The sequence below is a fragment of the Bombus pyrosoma genome, linkage group LG4, assembly GCF_014825855.1.
Source record: "Bombus pyrosoma isolate SC7728 linkage group LG4, ASM1482585v1, whole genome shotgun sequence".
NCBI classification, from domain to species: Eukaryota; Metazoa; Arthropoda; class Insecta; order Hymenoptera; family Apidae; genus Bombus; species Bombus pyrosoma.
In genome coordinates, this window is record NC_057773.1 from 13142858 (window position 1) to 13165259 (window position 22402).

Sequence of the window (22402 nt, forward strand, 5' to 3'; positions counted from 1 at the left end):
TTTGGAATTGTGCCGCTTTCGTAATAAGGAGGCGATACGTATCTTGCGAAATCTCATTAGTACAGATCTTGATACCTGTGAAGTAAAAGAAACGCTATCCTACACTCTTACACGAAGAATAGAGAATTTTATATAAACGTACGTAACAAAAAGAAAAAATCAAAGTAGAAGATCAGAGCTCAAACGTGTAAATTAATATTTTGTTATATCGTTGAAAATATCCATGTCCGTCAAGTATATGACGCTTGATGGATTAATTCCGTTACCCTGACACAGTACCGTTAATCACGTGACGATTTTCTTCTGAAATATAACGATACTACCTACGGTTTATGCTTGCAGCGTTAGAACCAAAGGTATGTTTGCAACGTAGAATCGTAAAGGAAAGTTGCGGTTGAATTCTTGATGCTCGTACTAGATTCGCGGATCTGCGAACGGTTGCGTCTAACGGAGGTTAAACTTGATGCGCTCCTCGTTTATTCTGGTCGTTAAAGCGAACGAGTTGTTTGACGATGCATTATCGTGGATAATGTATTCTATACTGTTGACATTTTTCCATATAGAAAGTGATAACTTCGATGTCTGTTACTTGTGTTTCTGTTTGTTTGATTCGCGTATGTATTTAAACGATCGATACGTATCAGCTTGTCGTTATATTTTTATCTCTTCGAATGGTCACTCTGTTACTATTTTATTGTCCAAGTCTTGATGCGATAAGCAACGATTATTCTTAAAAATATTCTTTTTTTATTCTTAGTATCTATTGGGTTGTCCGAAAAGTTTTTTACAAAGTCTTTTACAACAACGCGTCTTTATACAAACATGAAACCTAATCTGTCGAACGTTGCGATCTTTATTTTGAAATTGAAATTGAAGAACAAAATAGATCATACGTAATTCGATAAAATAATATAAAGTTTGAATATAATATTCAATATTCATTATTATTATTATATATTATATTATTATATTCGTATTATTATTATAAAAATAATATGAAAATTGAGTATTTTTTAATATCTTCGAACGCGAATAGGTTTACCAAAGTAATTTACACAAATAGGATCTAATTACGTTACTTAAGCGCATTCGTATTTTCCATTCTGATAGCATAGGTGTGGTGTATAAATTTATGCATTATTTGATTACACAAAATTAGATCGATGTTATTATCAATATATTACAAGAATATTACTGTAATCTATGCTTCATTCAGAGTTATTAATTTGATAATTATTCTATTAATCTATCGTAATATTCCGATAAAATGAAATATCTTACGATAGGTGGTCTTTCGTTCTAACTTTATGCAAAGAAAGAAGAAAGAAACGCGTTTTCTTTTTACTAACAAAAGATATCAAAGCGATTACATTTGAAAATGCATTTAACATCGCAGTTTTAGAAAAAAAAGTCATGTTCGTAAAATGTTGGTGTTTCGGATTCGCAAAACGCATAACCCCGAACTTGATTCGAATTCTGAAACATCTGTACCAACTAAGAACTAGTTTTCAAACTACATAATAATTAACTTTCTATTCTATATCTATCATCGCGAAAGACATAACTAGTTCAGTCGAATTAACAGCTGTTTTGTTGCTAACTAATCCGCGAATACATAATGGTACACTAATACAAATGATTGTACGTTCGCAATACGGAAGTGGCAACATGACGCGTCAAAATAGTAGTTCGCTCCCTTCTTCCGAATTAAAAATAATGAGTTTCAAGTTTGCGCATGGTTGTGGCTCAGAATGCATGCACATGTTTTACCTAAAAAATCGCAAACGCGTGCAGAAACGCATGGCCTCCCATTGATGTTGAAGATCTCAGCTGTTCCCAACTAAAAATTTCCATCGTTACGTACGAAGATTTCATCGTTATTATTGTATTCTATATTTCATATTTTATTCTACCTATGAAATATGTATATTGCGCGCATTATATTAAGCGTATTTGCAACAGCTCTGTGTCCCTCTACATAAAAATGTTCGTGTTTATTAGCAAAGAAACAGCACACCTTACACATAGAGTTTGCCGCTAACGAACATCTAAACCTCTCTAACAGTAATAAAATGACCGAAGTAAGCCACTAAATCCTTCTGACAATAAGACCTCGTGCATAAACATATTACGAACAGTTAAGAATCTGACAAATATACCTTTCACGAGCTTTCTTCGTGATCCATAGTCAACATCTGAATCTAAGTAAGTGCCACCACCTTGAAACTTACAATTCTATATTTCACGCTCTGAAATCAAGTGACAGGCCTATCTAACCAATTCATAAACTCCTATCTAACACGGTGGATCTCGCTCGAATCGAACACGCGAACGAAAAAAGTGGCCATCTGTAAATAACGCGTGCGCATTACTCCGGCAATCTATATAGATAAAAGCGTACGGTGGGAAGCGTTTAAATATCGTGGGATATCTGACTCGCGAGGGGCAGCGTATCGAGCCTCGACGAGCAGATATCTTCGGCGAACTGCGCGCCGGGTAATTTAAACGCGAAACCGGGAAATTTATTGTGTTCGCGGCCGAAGATACTATTTTACGGCGTTCCGTTTCCGGCGCTGCACAACGCGGCACGACGCGGCGCGACGCTCCGCGTTGCGGTGGCGCGCGGTTTGTATTATGCGTGCGTTATCGTTTCACGTTTCTGAAACGCGAACTGCTTAGTTAACTCGCTACATAACGCGAGTGAGTTACGACGAGCCCCGTGGCTTCGTTTCCTAATACACGCGATCGCAGTCGTTCCTCCTATCCACCGGGATTCACGGCTCGCTCTTAATAACAAAAGTTTCGCGGTGCATGCTCTCTTCCCTTCCGCTGTCCCCTCGCAACCTCACCTTATCCCACCTTCCTTCTCTACGATCTTCGTCCTGGCCTCATCAACGAGAAGTATCATCTTACAGCTTACGAAGATTCCTGCTTGTAACACGCTCCTGTAAAGCAACCGCCGCCACCCCCACCCGCGACCAACTTCTATCTGGCCGGAGACCGTGTTGTACCCAGAGACCAGACTCCGAGTACTCACTTTCTTCCTCGCGCGTCGTTTAGCAAAAGGTTCGAGGCTTCTCGCGGGAATCGGCCGGCGTCGAACGCGTTCCATCGGACGTCATCGCTTTTGAAAAGGTTGATCTTGATAGCGGTTCAGGTATTTGGAAAAATGCGGATTTTTCAAGTTCCCTTTGATTTATTTATCGGTGACGTTTGGGAGAAAAGGATAAATGTTGATAGGGCGGAGTGAGTTTGGCGAATGGTGTTTTAGAACTCTGATTCTAGGTAATTAATGTACACGTACAGTAATCGCAGAATGTTGATCTCGATAGCGGTTGACGTATTTGCAGAAATATCGATCTCCGAAGTTTCGATTGATTTATTTATGGGTTAGGTCTACAATGACGTTTGATCGTAGGTAATTAACTCGTGTGTAGAGTAAACGCACCTAACAACGTCCAACCGCTGTATTTGGTAATGAACGAAGAGAAAGAAAAAGACGAGCAAGGAGGAAGAAGACAGACCGATTTTTCCGTATCTTCCATTCTTCCAATCCTGACGGAAAATCTGTAGATCTTGATAGACGGTATATACGGTCTGATATATGCAGAACGCGGAGAAAGTCTATTTCGTTTAAGACTAATTTCATACGAAAATATCAATCATCCTTTAATTAAAGACGATCTGAATTTTGATAGCGATATTGGCAACATTTGCTCGAGACAGCTATACGAAACATAATAATTTTCAATCTCTAACGATACGTAAAAATCGAGCAGCTCTTTAAATTCGTTACATAAAGGATACGCGTGCATAAAGAGACCACGACGGATAGAAACGAGATTGAAGGAAACCCGTTCAAAGTAGGCTGTTCTTTGAAGCTGACTGATTCAGAAGAACACGATTTTCGATATAATAATATTACAGGAAACGATACTTAAATAATTTCCCGTTAAAATCACTTTTAATTTTATTGTACACTTAATGCATTGAATAGAATCTAGTGTCTGATGCATTACAGAGAGGCTCGGACGAGGGTGAGATTAAAAGCCATACTTTTAGTAATTAAATCAAAAACCTGTGGTCGTTTTAGAGTTTTCTCTTTTCATCGGTGAACTTAACGGACGATACTTTAATCGAAATCGTACGATATCCATTAAATGAAAAATTTCAAGAAATCTAATGTTCGATAGAGCTCGGTGAAAATTGAAATAAAGAAGCTTGTTAGAAAGGAAACGTTTAACTGATAATTTCTCTGCCATTTGTTCCATGTATTCACTTTCCATTTTAAACTTCATTCCGCTACATAAACGCTGATTCACTTGGGCTTTCAAAAAGTGCATGATTTCGACTAAGTTTTGCTCGATTAACATTTAAATCGCATTACAAAGTTATCGAGTCGATTTAACTTCCTAACCCCCTTGCGTTTCACACTTTGACGCTTACAACTATTATTAAGATACTTTCCATTTTACTTTCTGTTTTCGTCTTTCCATTCCTTTTAAATATCTTTGCAAGAGACGACCTAACAGAGAATCCAGCTTCACGAATTTTACAATAAAAACACCCTCGGAGCATCCTGAAACCTGATTTCTTACTAAAACGATAGATACCTCGCAACAATATGATCATGGCAGTCGTGTCTCGTTAACCACGTGCCAGTGAGATCTCAAATTGTTTCATATAGCACGTTCGATATAGCCATAAAACTTGTTTATAGCAGGCGTTCGAACCCTTCCACGAACCAACATACAGATTTCAGGGATATGAATTTTCCTGAATATTCCAAGTCTATTAATTAGCGAAACAAACGTGGAAATGTAACCACGAGAGAAATCTACGACCAATTCTATCCTACGAACACATAGTTTAAACCCTCTTGGCGAGAACTGATCCGACGATCATCCGATCGGCTATCCATCCGTTCCAGCGAAATATCGAAGGAAAAACAAGAAGGGGGCGAAACGAGCGACGATCAGAGTTAATTAAGCGTCGCGGGTAGGTAGGCGATTGGCGCGGAAAGATTTATCAGAGGTCCCGCAGCAGCGTCGATGACTGGCGGGGTCGAATGAATTTCCGTATAGGCTCGCGGTCGGTCGCGTCTACCGCGTGCTGTCGCAGAAAATCTATTCGTCAGGACAAAAAATATTTACCAACAGCCCCGGGGTTGGCACGGGAGCATGGCGTGCATCCAATAACCGTTTCGCAAGGGACCCTGGCCAGCCGGTCGCAGAGAGGCCGAGGCAAGAGGGAGAGACAGAGAGACAGAGAGACAGAGAGAGAAGAGAGTTCCAGAGAGCGAGGGCTCAGTTTTCAACTCGACGCCGTATAACAGCACATATCCATTTACTGCTTCAGAGGATTGTTTATAGCGTGCGTGTCATAGGTCAACGGTTTTTGCTCGCTCGAAAGGACCACACGCTCCCGTCCACTATTTATATACGTGGGTGTCGTCCTCTTAGCTTCGCGTACCTTCCGATATGGCCTAACGTAAGGCCAACGCGTAATTCAAAACCGTAAATTGTCGCCGTATCTATATCTACCGGCGGACCTATCACACCTGAATTAACCGGCGCTAGTTTATTTACGGCTTGTTTCGTTCCGACAGGAACGATGCTTTTCTTCTTATAGTTGTGCACTTCCTCTAGCCGCTGATATTACCAGTGGTGTTTGGACGCCAGTTTACCAAGCGCGTCTTTTAGCAGGTACACGCGGTTGATTTCTCCGGGCTGATAGTTTTGTTCGCTCGTGGTGAACGGTGGTTGGTAACGTTGGTAATCGAAACACGGTAAAATATCGTTGAGCGATCGACTGGGTAGGGGTAGGAGCTTAAGAAACGCAAGTTTAAGCTCACTTTCCTGGGAAATGGAACGGCGGATGGCTTGCATTTGCGTTTGCACGAGGTCTCTTACCGATTTTCTGATCGCGTGAAGAGGGAAAATAGAGAATAGACGAGACCAATGTACCAACTATCCTTATTATCTGGTAACTGTCTTGATAGAGCGTTAAAATTAACTACTAATACTCGGCAAACACGACACTGCCATACAGATTTCTCATTCCTAGACATATGTATACGTAAGTAGTACGAGTCAGACGTGGCAAGACATTACGATCTGAAAGTACTACATAATTGCAACGTCGAACGCGTTAATACGTTCCAACTTTGATTACGTTCAATCACCCGCGGGAAATAATTGAACGGAAGTTCGTACAGGCCGGATAAATGGAGCAATAAAACTTGTCGCTTGTCGCCTATTAAATTATAGAAACGATTCGCGTACGTACACAGTACATCCAGATGTTTTATCGTACAGAAAATGAAAGAAATAATCGGTGCTTGCTCGAACTGTTTGATCGATCAAGTGAAAAGATGTTCGCCCGTGATAATTGATGGGGGCGGGGAAAAAAGACAGGGGATTTTCAATTTGCAGAATTTCGCTTTGAATCGGGAATCACGAAGAGGATGGAAAACGGATGGTGCGAATATACATCGAAAGGAATACGCTGAATGAGCGTACAACAGCGTGATAATTAACAGCGATAATGCTTATTATCGTATGCTGAAATTCGATCGTATGTCGCGCGATAAATTGTTCGATATTCTCGTTGTTCAAACGAATGTTTCTAAACGTGAACGTTTCTAGCTACTTAGAGCGACGTCACAAATATGTTAGTATCGAGATGTACGATGACATTGCGAGCGACCATTTTTTGCAAAATTTTTATTTAAAAATTAAATGCGAAATTAAATGCGATGGAGAAATATCATACGAACGTTTCCTACGATGGAAAATGTTTTGATTGCATTAACTCTGTAGGGATAGCAGTTGATCTGGCAGATACGTGCAAAATCTTTTATGAAAATCATAATGTTTATAATACTGCAGATAAGACATATGTTGTTAATTTCAAAAATATTTTTTCATAATTAATATTCTTTAAACGTTGACGCTACCAACCCTAAAAACAAATAAACACTTATCCCAATAAAATCAACAAAATAATTAAAAGATAGTTTAACAAAAGGTGACATAAGATTGGGTGATGCGTATCGGATCACAAGATTACTCTTCTATACAAAATGGAAAAGACGACTTATCACGCTTTTCTTACACCTATCGTCATATACGACGTATAACACGATGCAATCGCTGCAAATTAACACAATACTTGACAACGACGATTATTCAAGCTCGAGTTAGAAATATAAAGTCAACCAGTTATCAATTTATTAAACGTCGAAGAATAATTAAGTTAGTATGACTCATCTAAAGTGAAATTGTCACTCGTCGTAAAGCAGGAAAAATAGTATGGAGTAGAACATGAGGCAAAAGATGGGAATGAAAATAGAGAAAACGAAAGGTGCAAAGACGTAGAAGCAGAGAGTAAAAAAGATACAGAAGAGATTGCACGGTTGACTGATTACTTCACAACTCTCATAAAGATTTTCATTACACGAACCTGTTTATTAGGTATGCACGATGCGTCACGTTGCAGCAATGTTAATTTCTCATCGACGTCTTCAGACCGTCGCAGCTACCGGACTTTCTAGCCGATTCTACGAACGTTGCATCATGGAACTTCTGGAACAAGATGAGAATTACTGACATTTCTTACGAACAACTTCTTTACACGCATAAAGATCCTCTCGTTCGTATTATTATTTAAGGTATACTATCGAATATCCTGAAATAAATTAAATCGCAGCAATTTAGAAAATGTTACTTCAACTTTCCTAACATCGATTTTCTAACTTTTGCTACACGTAATTTCTATGAAACAAGAAACGGAAATTCCTTTGATATCTCGCGTTACGATAGAGAAGAAAAGATCGATGCAAATGTGATTAATTAATCGTCATAATTTATAACTCTCTACGTGGTCCTACCATATGTAATCTATCATTACGCGTCTCGTTATTAACTTTTACAAACAGCAATTTTTAAATGCATTCAGAGTTAAACAGTCGCTACGAATATAAAATGATAAGGGGAAAGAGATATGCCTTAATATTTATAAAATACGATGTTGATGCACGTTAAACAATTTTCGAAAGGATAATCGTTAAATATCAAAGGTCCGGAAAGGAAGATAAAACACTAAACGCTATGAGGTGTTTAAGCGTGCGATATAACGCGAAGAGCCTGCAACGAGAAAAATCTCTCATTGAAAACTGTACGGTAAACACAGTGTAAAGGCGCAGCTAAAAAAAAAAAAAGGATAATAAAAAGAATCAAAACTCGTGCGAGGGAACCTTGCAGTACCGAACACGTGATAGCGCACGGTTGTGTGCGTGCATGTTCCTAACATACGAGCCGGGCAACGTGCAATTTTGCTACATTCGCGAAGAAATTGTTACCTCGTGGTCATCGTTAGCAAGCACCACTTGCCGGTAGCGGATTGATCGTTCTATCAGCCTCGAACTACAAGCAGAACTGCAACGGGGATAGCACGCATACTAAATTGGCCAAATTTTCTCCGGCAACTTTTTTACAACATGCTATTCAGATAAAAATTTCGCATTTACTTAAGCTACATGTACACGGAACGGAAGGTGCATGAAACGTAGCTGCTTTCTTTAATACCGATTTTGATCAATGAAACGATACTTTCCATCATGATAATGCTTTTTTTTCAAATATGCCAAAGTTTCGCATACTAACAATTTTTTACTCGAATAGATTACGTTGAACACTCTGCGATACCCGATTCGTATTGTTTTATACTTTACTATGATCGAATTTATACTTTATAAATTAAATTCAATTGGTTATAGTTATTAATTTTCGCAATTAATATTCCGATTAATATTAATAGCTATTTATCTATATATTTATATTTATTCTGTATTAAATGTAAAGGGAATAAGGCGAACCACAACGTCCAGTTGAGGGTTGATAAAACTTATTTAAATAAAAGATCGTTAGTGCATGAAAATACATCTCGCTTTAAAAAAAAAAAAAAAAAGTATAGTTTCGCGATAAGGTAATTAGTACATAAGAATTTTGAACGTTCTTTTGAGACTTGTAATTTCGGTTTCGATAAGAGAATATTAATAGGTAAGCGACTAATACTGCCAACGTTGTGTTCGAGAGCTAACGTTATTGCCAAATATTGTATTTTTGTTCGATTTATTTTAATTACGTGGCAAAGTATTGGATAATAGTTACAGCGAAGTATTAAACGAACAAGAAATCTCTTACATTAGTATCAATGTTTGCAGGTCGCTCTTTATGGACACGCGAGGAATTTATGTTCATTGAAACTCACAAATGTTAATGAAAGCCAACCAGCTGCGGTATCTTTCGAAATTTGCATTTTCTGAGAATATTCTTCATTGAAAATGATTCACGTTAGTCTAATTTACTTTATACGAACGTACACTTTGTATATACGCTTTGATAGAAAGTTTCTTGAATTTTGTCGAGTATTGCATCATTAAGTTACTACTTACTGAACGACATTTGTACCATTGAACTATATTACCTAGTTGTATTATATTCTGTTGATGTTAACCATCAGTGCTCGTTAAAGTGTGTAATGAAATTGCTGACGGAATATGAACATTCCTATTAAACACTTTTCTCGTTTCGAAAACCGGTAACTGTTGTACCGTAACCGAAACAGATAATATTGTGGAATAAACCGAAACCGACAGAACTTCAATTCTAATTACGGAATAATCAACTCACGGTCGTATACGCATTACATTTATATTAACGCAATTTATCAAAGCACATTAAACGCGTACGCATTTCATTTCTAACACACGTGCGGCAAATGATTTAAATCGTATTATATTCGCAAATTAACGTAAAAACTTGCATCGATAAATTATCATATATCTTAAGGCATGACAGTAAACAGATTTTCCACTTATAACGGACTTCATTCGTTAATGTTCTAAACGCGACAAGATTGATGAGGAAGGTTGCAAATATCTTATCTGTAAACGAGTTTTAATTTGAATAAAATATCCCTGTAAAAAAAGTTTCAGCGACTAATAGACGTTAATGTATACTTTGTATAATTGAGTTTGATAGAATATTATAAAGTGTTCGATACTATAATTCTATAAACTCGTGGAGATACTTTGGATGATTAAATTTACCAGGCTCGAGGTTTAATTTTGTCACAGTTACTCGTAAATTAGTTAGAAACGTCATGGATGTGTTACTGATCTCTCTGTAGAATTTAATATAATTTGTATTCAATTTTTAACGCCAGAACTGTACTGAAGATTTATTTAACGAAATGTTTAACAAACGAACGAATTAAGTGAACCCTTTTCTCGTGTTCGTCCATTTTAAACCATTCAAGATTTACCTTCGTCACGGAACAGAGCTTTCGATAAGCTAAAGACCGCGAGAAACATACTCGACTATTCCAAACCCGGATTAATTCACTGGATCATCCGAAAACGAACGGCTGCTCGATCAAAGTCGCGGAAAGAAGGGCGGCGAAACAATTAACCCGGTGATGGGGGAACTGGAAGGGGACTTTCCCAGCGACAGTGGAACATCCCATAAATACAGAAACCCCAGAGAGCAAGGGTATCTACCTATAACGGTGCAAGAAACGAAGTGCCGTAGTATACACAGAGAGAAAGAGAGACGAGATTCGGGACGTTGGTTGGAAGCAGGACGCTGGCGCGATCGATTCGAAATTTAATTTGCAGCTAGGGAAAAAGCGCCATTAGATATCGTAGATCGTGGTGGAGCGCAGTCGGCCCGATAAGGAATTTATAATATCGTGCCATCGATATTATCGGCTCGCTTGTTGCCGATCGGTAAATACCCGCTTAAATATCGTCGTGTAAAGACGAGCACGGGGCGAGTGTGAGAGCGTGCAGAAGCGTAAAGGGGGAGGAGGGTTAAATGAATTGCCGTGGAGAGGCCGGAGCAAGAGAAGAGAAGGCAGAGCACGAAGCTTATCCGCGCGTGGAATAGCGCGAGTATTAAAATGTCGGCTAATTTAAAATCGAGCGAAGATCCGCGCTCGTGTGCGCGATCGCGGGGCTGGCTCCGCGCGTACATAAGTATACACTCGCCTCTAGCCGCGCGGCTGACTCACGATCTCGGTGTATCCATTGGCGTGGGTAGCCGTAGCGGAGAATTATCTTCGCGACGCGATCGCGAGCTGGAATTCGACGAATCCGAAGTTTCTGGCCGCGGATCGATTCCGTGGCCGGCCGTTCGAAGAAAACGTGTACGCCGCCGTGTGAAACACGGGTCGATCCACGCGATATACGTAAATTCTCCGCGATCGATACCCCAGGACGGTGAAACAGTCGCGGGACCACATTGGTTGCCGGTTCCAGTCTCGAGAAAATTATAGGCGGCCGAATCACACGGATGGTCAATCAGTTCTGGGAGATCGTTGAGGAAGAAATGGTGCGACATAATTTTTATTTCTAATAACGTATAACAGGATTTATTAATATTTCCACGCTACCGCCGATTTCTAGCAACGATATTTCCATTCGAGCAAACTGTACCGACGAATAATAAATCGATGATCAACGAGAAACGATATTTTCTATGGTTCTATGGAATCGATCGACTATAAATTGAAATTATCTGGTAAACGATACTGTACGATGATTACGAGGAATAAAATAATCGCGGTTTCATTTGCCCGTAATTTCGTAGTTGAAACGCATCTTGTGGAAAAATAGGTGTCGCAGATATTTTTGAACGCGCAATGTGCAACGCGGTACTGAGATTATACAACAAGAGGTTAACAGTGTAATCGTTTCACCGAAGAATTCGTATTTAGATCCGCGTAATTGCGTTTGTTCCGACAAGTCTGCTCGGAAATGTCGATGGCTGTTACTTAACGATCATTTCATCAGCCAACACCTACAATACGCAATTTGAAGAAAAATGGGATACGTGTGACATCTATTACTCTTGAGTCACCGACGTCCCACGACAGTATCACAGAACAATATATATTTCATTCCGATATTTAATTAAATTAAAAGCAAATAAAGCTGAAACTATAGTAGCATTAGCAGGATCGCGACTTTTCGCGCCTACATATCGCAATTCCTACAAACTTCAGTTGTCACGTACAGCGTCGAACCTACCGATACAAATGTCACTATCTTCCGAAGAAAATGGAAATCGTATCGATCATTTGATAACTGCCCACGGTGACTGGAGTCTTAACGAAGGATTAAAATCACAACAAACTCAAATCGTTACTTCTTCTTTCCTACGGTACAATTTCCACCTTTCATACAGATTACCGATATTTCGTATACCCATATATCTCGAAATAACAACCATCGTATCGTATCGAAGAGAAAGGTCAACTGTTCGAATCTTAACAGAACACAATGAAATTACATCGTAGTAAACTTAACAAGATCGTTGCTTCTTTTCTTCCACGTAACTTCTAGAAAGGCCAGATTTCGTATAACATCAAACAACGTATGCCTATAAATAACAAGCATTACGTTCTTTTAAAGAAGAAGGAGAAGAAGAAACACCTTCTATCGATGACTTGGCAGCTCCTTGGCGATTCGAATCTGTACGAAACGTCTAGAATGGAGGATGTACGCAACCCTGAACGGGTCAGCTCGTTGATCTATGCCTGCATAATGGCGGAACACAGGCAAATACGCGTGCATTATCAGCGTGGATCGAAATGATCGTTTCGCGTCACGTCTTCATCCGCCACGGTCGACCTTAAACGCGCGCAACGGCTGACCTTGATTAACCCTTTACCAGGCCCAGAGAACGGGGAACGATTCCTCTTGGTGAAGTTGGCTCGCTCGTTCCACGCACACAGACAACGCACGTAAGATGGTGCCGGGGACCGCTTGCAAATGACTGAATCCCCATAAATCAGCGGTATAAATCGATAGTTCGACTTACGGGGGCCCATTAAGCGAGTGTAGTAATAAAGCTGTATCGGTAACGTTATTGGTGTCCTCTTAATAACAACCCGATCGAGGCTGAATAACAGAGAGGAGGTTGAATTATGGGTGTAAACCGGGCTCCACCCCTTTCTCGCCCCAGCTCCTCACGCGTGCCCAGGATACGACTCTTCGTTTCACGGTGGACAAACTGTCTTTCGCTTCGAAACCATTCCTCTTCCTCGTCACAGTCGAGTAACTTGACCTTTCGCGACTCCGTGCTATGGTTATGCGAAAACGATCACTGTGTTTTATGAGTTTTGCGCTGGTACGAAATTACGAAGGGAAGAATAGCGCGGAATATCTTCGCGGTGTAACGTAGAAGCGATTGTTTCATTCGGGAATTGGTATCCTGGTTTCTGTACATTTTTTACGAATATGATATGTTCTTCTTCGTATCGGGACAATTCAAAATTCTACGAAGCGACGATCTTGTAGTTTTTGTTGCAAGACAGAGCATTTGTTCTTGAATAATTTTTCGGAAACAAATAAATGACGACGCTGTGGGCTTTCAGATGCAGAATATTAACTACTGCTGTTTTTGAGAAGCAGAAAAGTAACTCGATTAGACAGCCGAGTCGAATTAATTAATTGAACAGGCTGAGTTTCTTTCATCGATTGCATTTGTCACGTAATTTGTCACGTAAAGTAAACGTAGAAAACTTACGGACAAGTGTTGGCTGGACGTAAAAATAACAGAATTAACAAGATTCGTAACTTTTCTTATACTTTCGTTTTTATAACGAATGTAATCGAATTGTATCTAAAACGTCGTTCGTAAATCAATGTACAATGGTAGAAGAACAATTCCAAAATATAAAATCATCGCTTCATAACGATAGTAATCTTCGTATTCCAATTCGGTAAACGCAATCGCAGTAAACAAAGTGCAATAAGAAATTCAATTCGATAGAAACCTCATACAAAATTCGTATACTTTACTTAAAGGAGACAACTTCTCATACTGAAACAAGAAACTATTCTGTTCTGTTGGAACAAAAATGATCGTACGTGATTCGATAAAATAATAGAAAACAGAAAATGTCGCGCGTCTATTATTTCTTCATAGGACGAAAGAAAGTTTCGGGGAAATCTAACGTTAACCTTTCACGACCATTTACATTTTCCATTCGCCAAAATCCCTTCAGAACCACGAGAGGCAGAGAGATCTTTTTCTCCCGCAAGTTCTACATAGACCGAATTTACTGGTGCGCAGGTTTCAGCAGTCGTCGAGCGAAGAATCGAACGGACGTTGACGCGACCACGTCCAGTTCCCGTGGCGCGTAAATCATCCGCAATCGGATCTCGTTCGAAGCCAAGGGACCGCTTTTCTCGGTTCACCGCAGTACAGACACGAACGCTCGGGTGAAATGATGAAAGGGAGGAAGAAAAAACGAACAAAGAGAAAGACAAAACGAAACAGCTAGAAAAAAAGAAAGAAAAGAAAAGGGAAGGGGAGAAAAATCGAAGAAAAAAAGAAGAACGGGCATCAGATACGTTGCAGGAATGTTCGTTCTGTACGTGGCTCGGGGAGGATATAATAATAATATCGGCAAGTTGTAGAGGGGGATATAGTCGTCACGACGGATCACGTCGAAGTCGTGATCTTCCGCGGCGTCCAGGGACGGCAAGATCGCGCTTGTGATCAGTTTGCGAGGGAGTCGAACGAGCAGATCCTCGGCAACCTCCGCAGAAAGTTCTGGTGCGTGCAATGCGAAACGTGACAGAACCCAGCCGCCCTTCGCCCGCCTTCCTAACAATACCCTCGTCTTCTACCGCTTCTTCCACTCCCTCTTCGTCTCCTTCGATATCCTCCTCTTCGTCCTTTCTTCTCTTCCTCCTCTTCTGTTTCTTCGTCTTTGTCTTATCCTCGTTTCTGTTCTTCTGGAGCAGTGTTTCCCAACCATTTTTCAACTGCATCCCTTCTTCGTAACCATCGAACAATTTTCATCGACGAGCCACATAGAAACATATATTTAACAATATAAAGAGAATATATATATATATAATTTTGAAGCACGGTATTTAACCCAGAGCTTAAAATCTTCAACTAAAGACAATAGCGACGAAACGCTAGAAAATAATCGACGATCCCTTTGCAGGTAAACTACAGATTGAGAACACGAGTTGTAGCGTACAACTTCAAAGTATATATTGTTATAATACGTATAAACACTTGCTTAAATTCGCCGATCGAACAATACATGCATCGTTTCTTTCGCCAACTTTCCTATTCACGACAATGACGGAACGATCGTAGACGCAATTGTCCGAATGTCAACGGATCTTAGAATTTTAATACCGACATATGTCTGTCGAGTAAAGTACTTATCTACTTTGGATCGCTTGTCTCCACCAAGTGTACTCTGTCTTTCTGACTGTGTCAGAGTAGGTGAACACTTATATACGATATATCTGTTTGACGAAAATGTCTACGAACATACGAATAAACAGCAGATTTTTATACGAATTCGTATTTTTACGAACACAACGATAGAAGCAGGATCCATATAGAAATCTAATTTACCTATACAATTTTATAACGAGTACCGTCGTAGGTTCATTCGTGTTTTCTTAAAACAGCACATTAGCGTTGTTATTTTCCCATAAAATTTATTTATGCCATCTAAAATACATGTATTTTCATATTCTCTGCTTTTATAGCATTTTTCATTCGTCATTTTTTTAAAATACATCAAAATGTATACTATTAGTAAAAAACTTGCCGTCATTAAATTTTCCACAAATACATAAAAATCCGCAGTCTACTTATATCTCCGCTACGGTGTATCAATGCAGTACAGCTGCGCTATCTCTCCATTGCCTCGTTGATCATGTTCGCTCAACATGTCTTTTGCCACGGTGGCCATCGGTGACCCACGTGACCAACTCTTTCAAACGATTAAGACAAGATCGGTCTTACGATTAGAATATTTTTAACAATGCGAAGGACTTGAATGACATTGTTGAAGGTGTTGAGGTTATTAGATGTATAAAGAGAGAGAGAGAAACGCGTGGATAAATTGCGAAGGTAGAAAATATAGTTTAAATACAAAAGTGTAAGTAAAAGTAGGAATATAATTTGAGCTGGTCCAGATTCGCAGGCTAGCAGCGTTACCCTATAACTGAAAACCCCGAAGCCAACGTCGCCTGTCTACTGTTTATGGTCTGCCTTCGTCCCAGTCTTTTGTCTATGCGTTGTCGATGGCTTCGGTGCTTGAGAAAACTAAAAACGCCAGATGTAGAGTTTTCTTAGAAGTGGTGACCACTTCGACAAAAGGACATTTCTAACATTTTGTAAAAATTAAATATGTCAATCTGTCGCGACTATCAATGAAAGATACAAAATTCGCACGACGATCAACTTGTTAACTTTGTCCTCGACTTTCTTCCTTTTGCTCGTCGCTCCTACCATTCCGAACTCTGGTCACTTTTGCTGCCTGGTTCTCTATATCCAAGTCGTCCGTAGAATCTTTTCTCGCGGAGCAAGGAAAGGAAAACATAACCGGAATCTGTTAACGCGACGTCCAATTTCTACCGGGGACCAGTTGTAAATCGACGAGCAAATGGCGCGTAAACGTACGCGTCAGGGATATTAACCGTCGCGGACTGACAGAGTTCACGTTGACCACGGTAGCTTACTTGCTGGCCGTTCCATTATTTATCGCCGCTGGATTTGTCAGGTATTATTCGGTGATTTATGCGCCGCATCGTAATTCATACGCGCGTAAACAAAGGAACGGACCAACGTTTGTGGGAGAACCTTTTCGAACGATCCCCCGCGAACTGCTGCCTCTTCTTCGAGATTAACGATAGGAACATTGTAAAATGGGTTCGTCTACCCGCGCAACGATTTAATCCTAGGTGAATTGTTGTCGTTTCTGTTTGGTCATTACGCTTGCGGAAATAGGACACGTCGCTTGAATATACTGTTTTCGAAGAATGAATATTCGTGTGTTCTTGTACGATTTTTTATTGATCTTTTCGCGGATAAATTCAATCGAGCTTCATAAGGATTTCGAATCTTCTATGTAGAATTATTTTAATTGTTTTGCAAGTAACTATATATAAAGCAACTAGACTGCATTTACATTCTTATGAATATGGCTCAACATATAGAATCTAAATAGAGATTTGTTTATACACGTATCTTTGTACCTAAGTGCATAAGTTTTCTACGTTTTCATACATTTAAATTTCATATAAATGCATAAACATTCGCAGTCTATAGATAAGCAAATTTATACAATTCCTATTACTCAGAATGATACATTAACATATCTAAATTAATTGTAGGTAATGTTCTTAATTCGTGACTTCGCCAAACAGTTAAATGTTCGTTAATTTAATCGTATTTCTATAAAGCAACCCTGACGTTTCAAAAGAACCCTGCTAACAAATCCATCATGTTTTATCGTTGCCAATCAAAGAATTTTACAAGGCGTTTATAATTAAATTGTGCGGATATTTACCATGCATTTATGGGACATTTAAATATCTCCAATGCACAGGGTATGCTACATAAACATTTTAAAAAATATCCAGACTGAAGAAACAAATCTTTAGCGAACTCCAACAACTCTACATGGCGAAGCGAATCTTTATTTTCTCCATTATAATTTAACCCACTATGGACCAATTTATCGTGATATTACGAAGACTTCGATTTCTTTAAATTCCTCTTTAAAAATAGAATTGTTTAATTTAGATGGAATAAATAGTGACGCAAAAGATATTAAGAAATCCCTGAAATTCCACTTCATAAACACAATGTAGAAAACAGCATCCAACAAAGTAAAATGAATGAAAAAAATTTTTTTAAATGTTAATGCAACGTTAATCCTTAATAAGTTAAAAGAAATATTTTTTATTTATAAAAATCCAGAGTCTAATCGTAACGAAACTTTTAAAATCTCTACCTAAACTATCTACGAAAAGCATAAAAAGATCCCTAAATTCGTGCCTTACCATTTCATCTCATCATCGTGTTTCCTTTCGTCAATAATTTCAATCCACGTATCGAGCGCAGGAAATCTTCTATATGGACGATAAGTTCCAACTATCTATCAGAAAATGCAACGACACGTTCGGCTTGTTCGTTTTCGGTTCGACCGTGAGATTTGGATCGGCCCGTAGCGCACACGAGCGGCTTACGACGACGACCTCGACTCGCCATCCTGATCACGATCACGCACGCACGTCGAACCGCCCACACCCTCTTTTCACTGTAAGCCGCGAATACTCGCCAGCCACGGATTTCGTCTCCCGCTACGCGGACGCACGTGCGTGAGCTCGCATAACGAAATCGTTTCGTCGGATTGTCACCCCAGCTTCTTCGAGGCCTGAAATCGCGTTCCGTAACACGCGACAGAATGGCTGCAGATCGCACGATGGAAGTGGATTCCTCGAATTCTTGGGCGAACACGAAAGTTTGTTTGATCTTGCGATTGAAGCTCCCTATCGATACTATTATTTTAGCGATACTTTTCTATCGTACGAGTTGTAAATTATGAATTATTAGCAGCGATAGCGGCGAATTTCACAACGAAACGAATTTGGCGATACGTTTAAATGTGGTTATTATAAATACCTGTTTGTTGGTTTGTTAAAGAGACGAGTGGGAAAATTGTAATAGTCGATGTATATTAAAATCACTTTAAGTACAAGTACAGAGATAGCGTATGCTGGTCGTAATCGTCGCTCGTTCAATGCTACTGTTCGACTCTACGTTCGCCATTCGACTGTGTGACTCGCTATGATGATCGTCCTACAGAGCATGTTCGTCTATTTGTATCGATCGGTGGTATTACAAAAACGGCATTAACGGCAATAATGTTTTGCTCGGAGTTTGTTTACCTTTAGACCTATCAAATCAAAACAACGTTGGCACTCCAAAATGAGGCACAACAATATGAATCTCTTTCGATTCGAATCTTCCGTTGACTCGTGTACCGCTACACGTTTCACGTAAAGTTGTAGAAATTGCGTGTGTCATAAGAGTCTATAATCTAGGCACCGCTTCTAATTTATCGATTCATTAAAGTTATTAAGTAGAAAATTATTATGTTAAAAGAGAGGAAAACGAGTAGATGAATATCTATGAATATCTATGAATGACTAGAAAACGAAACCAGTATTTAAATTAACAGCATAGAACCTGTTTTATATGCATTAATTCTGGATATAATCGTAGCGTTTGAAAATAGATTCAGAGAAAATGAAATTACAAAATAAACTACAAAATAAATCTACAAAATAAGCTTTCTTCTCTTGATATTTCACAAGATTAGCGAAGCTATCAACGAAAAATGCAGAAAGGTGCAGAGAAACGTCACCTTACCAGTTTCAAAATTAATTGGCATCGTTGTTAGTAAGATTATTTTGCTTATTAACAGGGGGGAATAGAGAAATCTGCCAAGATTTCCTGCTAAAACTGACTTCAAACGCCTAGGAAACTGAGAGAACAACGGACCATGCATCAAATCATCGAATACGTCCCACGCCTCCTTTCTTCGAAGATTACATTATTCGTCTTCTTGCGTGTGTACGCACGTGCGTGAAATCGTATAAGAATGGCGCATAGTTTGTCATTCTGCTTCGAAATTGCTTCCGTGGTATCGTCTTCACGCATGGCTTCCGGTTCGAACGTATAAGAGAATTTATTATGTAAACAGAAGTTAGAACGCATCATTTAACGCGTTACACGTTACGCAGATTGGAAATTCAATGAAATGCAAGCAATTGTTTATGAATCGCGAATTAATCATCTTCGTTGTAAGCTGCTCGTTGTAATTATTGGAAAATAATGAAATGATCGAATTTTTACTACAAATATTCCTTAAGAGGAGATTTGACTTGATATCTATTGGAAAATTGTTGCTATTAGTCGATGAGATTATTAACGGTGCTATTTTAACGTAACCGGACGTCGAATAAAATGTATTTCGCTATAAAATGTTCTATTAACCATCCACGAAAATATTCGTATACTAAAAATACAGACGAGGTAAACAGAAAGTTGGAACAAACAAACTTCGAAGAACCAAAGGCTGGAGTAAAAGTCAATACAAACGAAATAACCACATTCCACTTCGATCCTCTAATTCCAATAATCCCCTGTATTGGCAATAAAAATTGCATTCATACAGAGTCACCGAGCACAAACAACGATTCACATTCTAACCAGGAGCGAGATCAAAAGGGCGCGTGACCATGGGCAACGCGGCAAAATTGCGGAACACGAGCGAACGCATCCTATCGCGTCGCGTCGCTATACCGTAAAGCCTAATGAACGACAGAATTATTCTAGAAGCGAGGGCTTGTTGCACGCGGGCGTCGCAGAAACGGAGATCTTTGACCGGAGCGGAGCGAAAGGAGCGTTATCATCGCTCAAACAAAGGGCATTACTTATCCACTAGTCATACGTTTTCCATCGCCCACGCGTTTGCACGCGTACACGCGTGACCGGGCACGAGAGTACGCTCCTTGCGCGCGATTAACGGTGCACGCGGCGATTTTTCGATTCCGTTCGCTTCCAACGTGGAAGCGATGCCATGCCGCGTGGGAGGGAATCGCTCGAGCGTCGCCATGACCTGTCGTAACCTCTCGACCAGGCTGCCGATCCGATATCTCGGATCGAGAGACGCGATGCGAAATTCCCGATTAAGTGGTTCCACCGCCTCAGCCGCCGTTCCTCCTCTACCCACCTTCTCGTCCTCTACACCTCATCCACCTCCTTCTCTCTATCTCTTTCTTTATCTCTTTTCAACGATATCGAGGAGCGAGAAGTTTTCTCTTGTCCGCCACAACTCGAGAAGCGGTGCTGGTCGCCATCAATCGAACACCATCGATTCCCCCGTGATCTGTTTTCCTGAGAACACCGTATCTCCCAGCGGAGCTGGAGCAACGTGAACCTTTATACAGCGGCGTACAGTTCTCAGTTTGACCTCTGTTGACCCCCGAGGACGGCCGCGTATTCGCATGTGTATACTCGAACCTACGTATTTACACAGCACGATGCTTCTCTTCGTTTTCTTTCTCGTCTTCTCACCCTCTTCCCTTCATCGTCGTCGTCGTCGTCGTCGTCGTCGTGGTCGTCGTCGTCGTCCTCGTCGTCGTCGTAGTTTTCGTCTCTTCTTCTCCCTTCGGTCGACCTGCTGTTTGCGTACCTTTGTACTGGTGGATGGTAGCAACTGTGTGCGCGCTTGTTTGTTGCCCTCAGGATGGCAGGATGCGCCACGGAACGAACTGGACGAGGTCGTCCTACGTTCGTAATTATTGCCTGGCCTCCCGCCCCCGCGTTGTCGCTCGTCCCTTATCCATCGCTGCTTAATTAGGTGTCTCGTGAAAATTTACTGTCGATTGCGGGGGGACGTCGCGCGTCAGAAAGTTGCTACAGCCACGACTCACGTCCCGAACGCGGAATTGTATTCAGATGAGGGATCGAAGATTTAATGCGTTGCGTTGGCAATACGCTAGCGGCAGATGGGATTTGTTCCCGGGGCTCCCGTAGGTCTTAATTCTCTTCGTTAACTTCTGTCAGAACGGCACGGCTCGGTGAGTGCCACGAATGGCTGCTTAATATGGATGGCCGGGGCTGCGACTAGCTTGACCTCTCCGACGTTTCCACTTCCTCTTAACGTCGTGGAAAGAAACGGTTAATTCTCATTCTATGCCGGTTATTAACGATGTGGATATTTAATTGAACGCGTGTCGATTTCCCAACCACCGATTGCTCGTCATGCTCGAGAGGAATCGTAATGTACGAATCACGGTTGATCCGATGCGTGAAAAAGTGCCATGGCGAATTCTGTTCTATCGCGTGAGTGTGTTCCGTGGTGAGTTGGTGAAGTACAGTTAGTTTACATATTGTAGGATCGTCTTAAGAAATAAACGTTCGGTTTACTGACACAGGATGTACAGTATAAGTAGAAGAAGAGATTGTCGCGAAGTATAGCATAAGAGAGATGACCTTGTCTTCGAAGAAACCTATTCTCTGTTGTACCGGTGTAAAGTTTCTCACCCTTATACGATCGAAATTTTACGAATTTTCAGATGACTTGATCTATAAATTAGACGATTTGCTAATTATTCCACTAATTCGAACTGTTATAGAAACATATTTGAATTTGCAACAATTACTTTTCTACAACGGTAGAAACGGTTAAATGTAAAAACGCAGTGGAGTATTTTACACGTTTAATATCCATCCTGTGAACGTATATGCACGTATAGGAAGTTTAAATGCTCAAAAATATACGAAATACTCCAAGCAAAGTTTATCTCTGTTTACTGTTGGTCTGCATAAAAATCCACGCTCGACCAATACCCGACCAATACCCGACACACGCCCGACGAAAACAAACAAATATCTACAAACTTCCAGCTAATACTTGTCAAAGTATTTAGAGAGCGAAACAGACCTCTACGTACGTCCTACGTCTTCTACGTGTTCGTAAGGACATCGTAAAGACG

General features: G+C 40.2%; 1 protein-coding gene across 1 annotated transcript in view; it reads right to left on the minus strand.

Annotated features, from left to right (window-relative positions):
• Window positions 1-7541, minus strand: part of LOC122566687 — a 99467-nt gene extending 91926 nt beyond the window's left edge. Inside the window, exon 1 of the mRNA XM_043724310.1 lies at window positions 7465-7541. The gene's annotated coding sequence lies outside the window, so the exon portion shown is untranslated. The remainder of the gene's footprint in view (window positions 1-7464) is intronic.
• Window positions 7542-22402: the final 14861 nt, after the last annotated feature.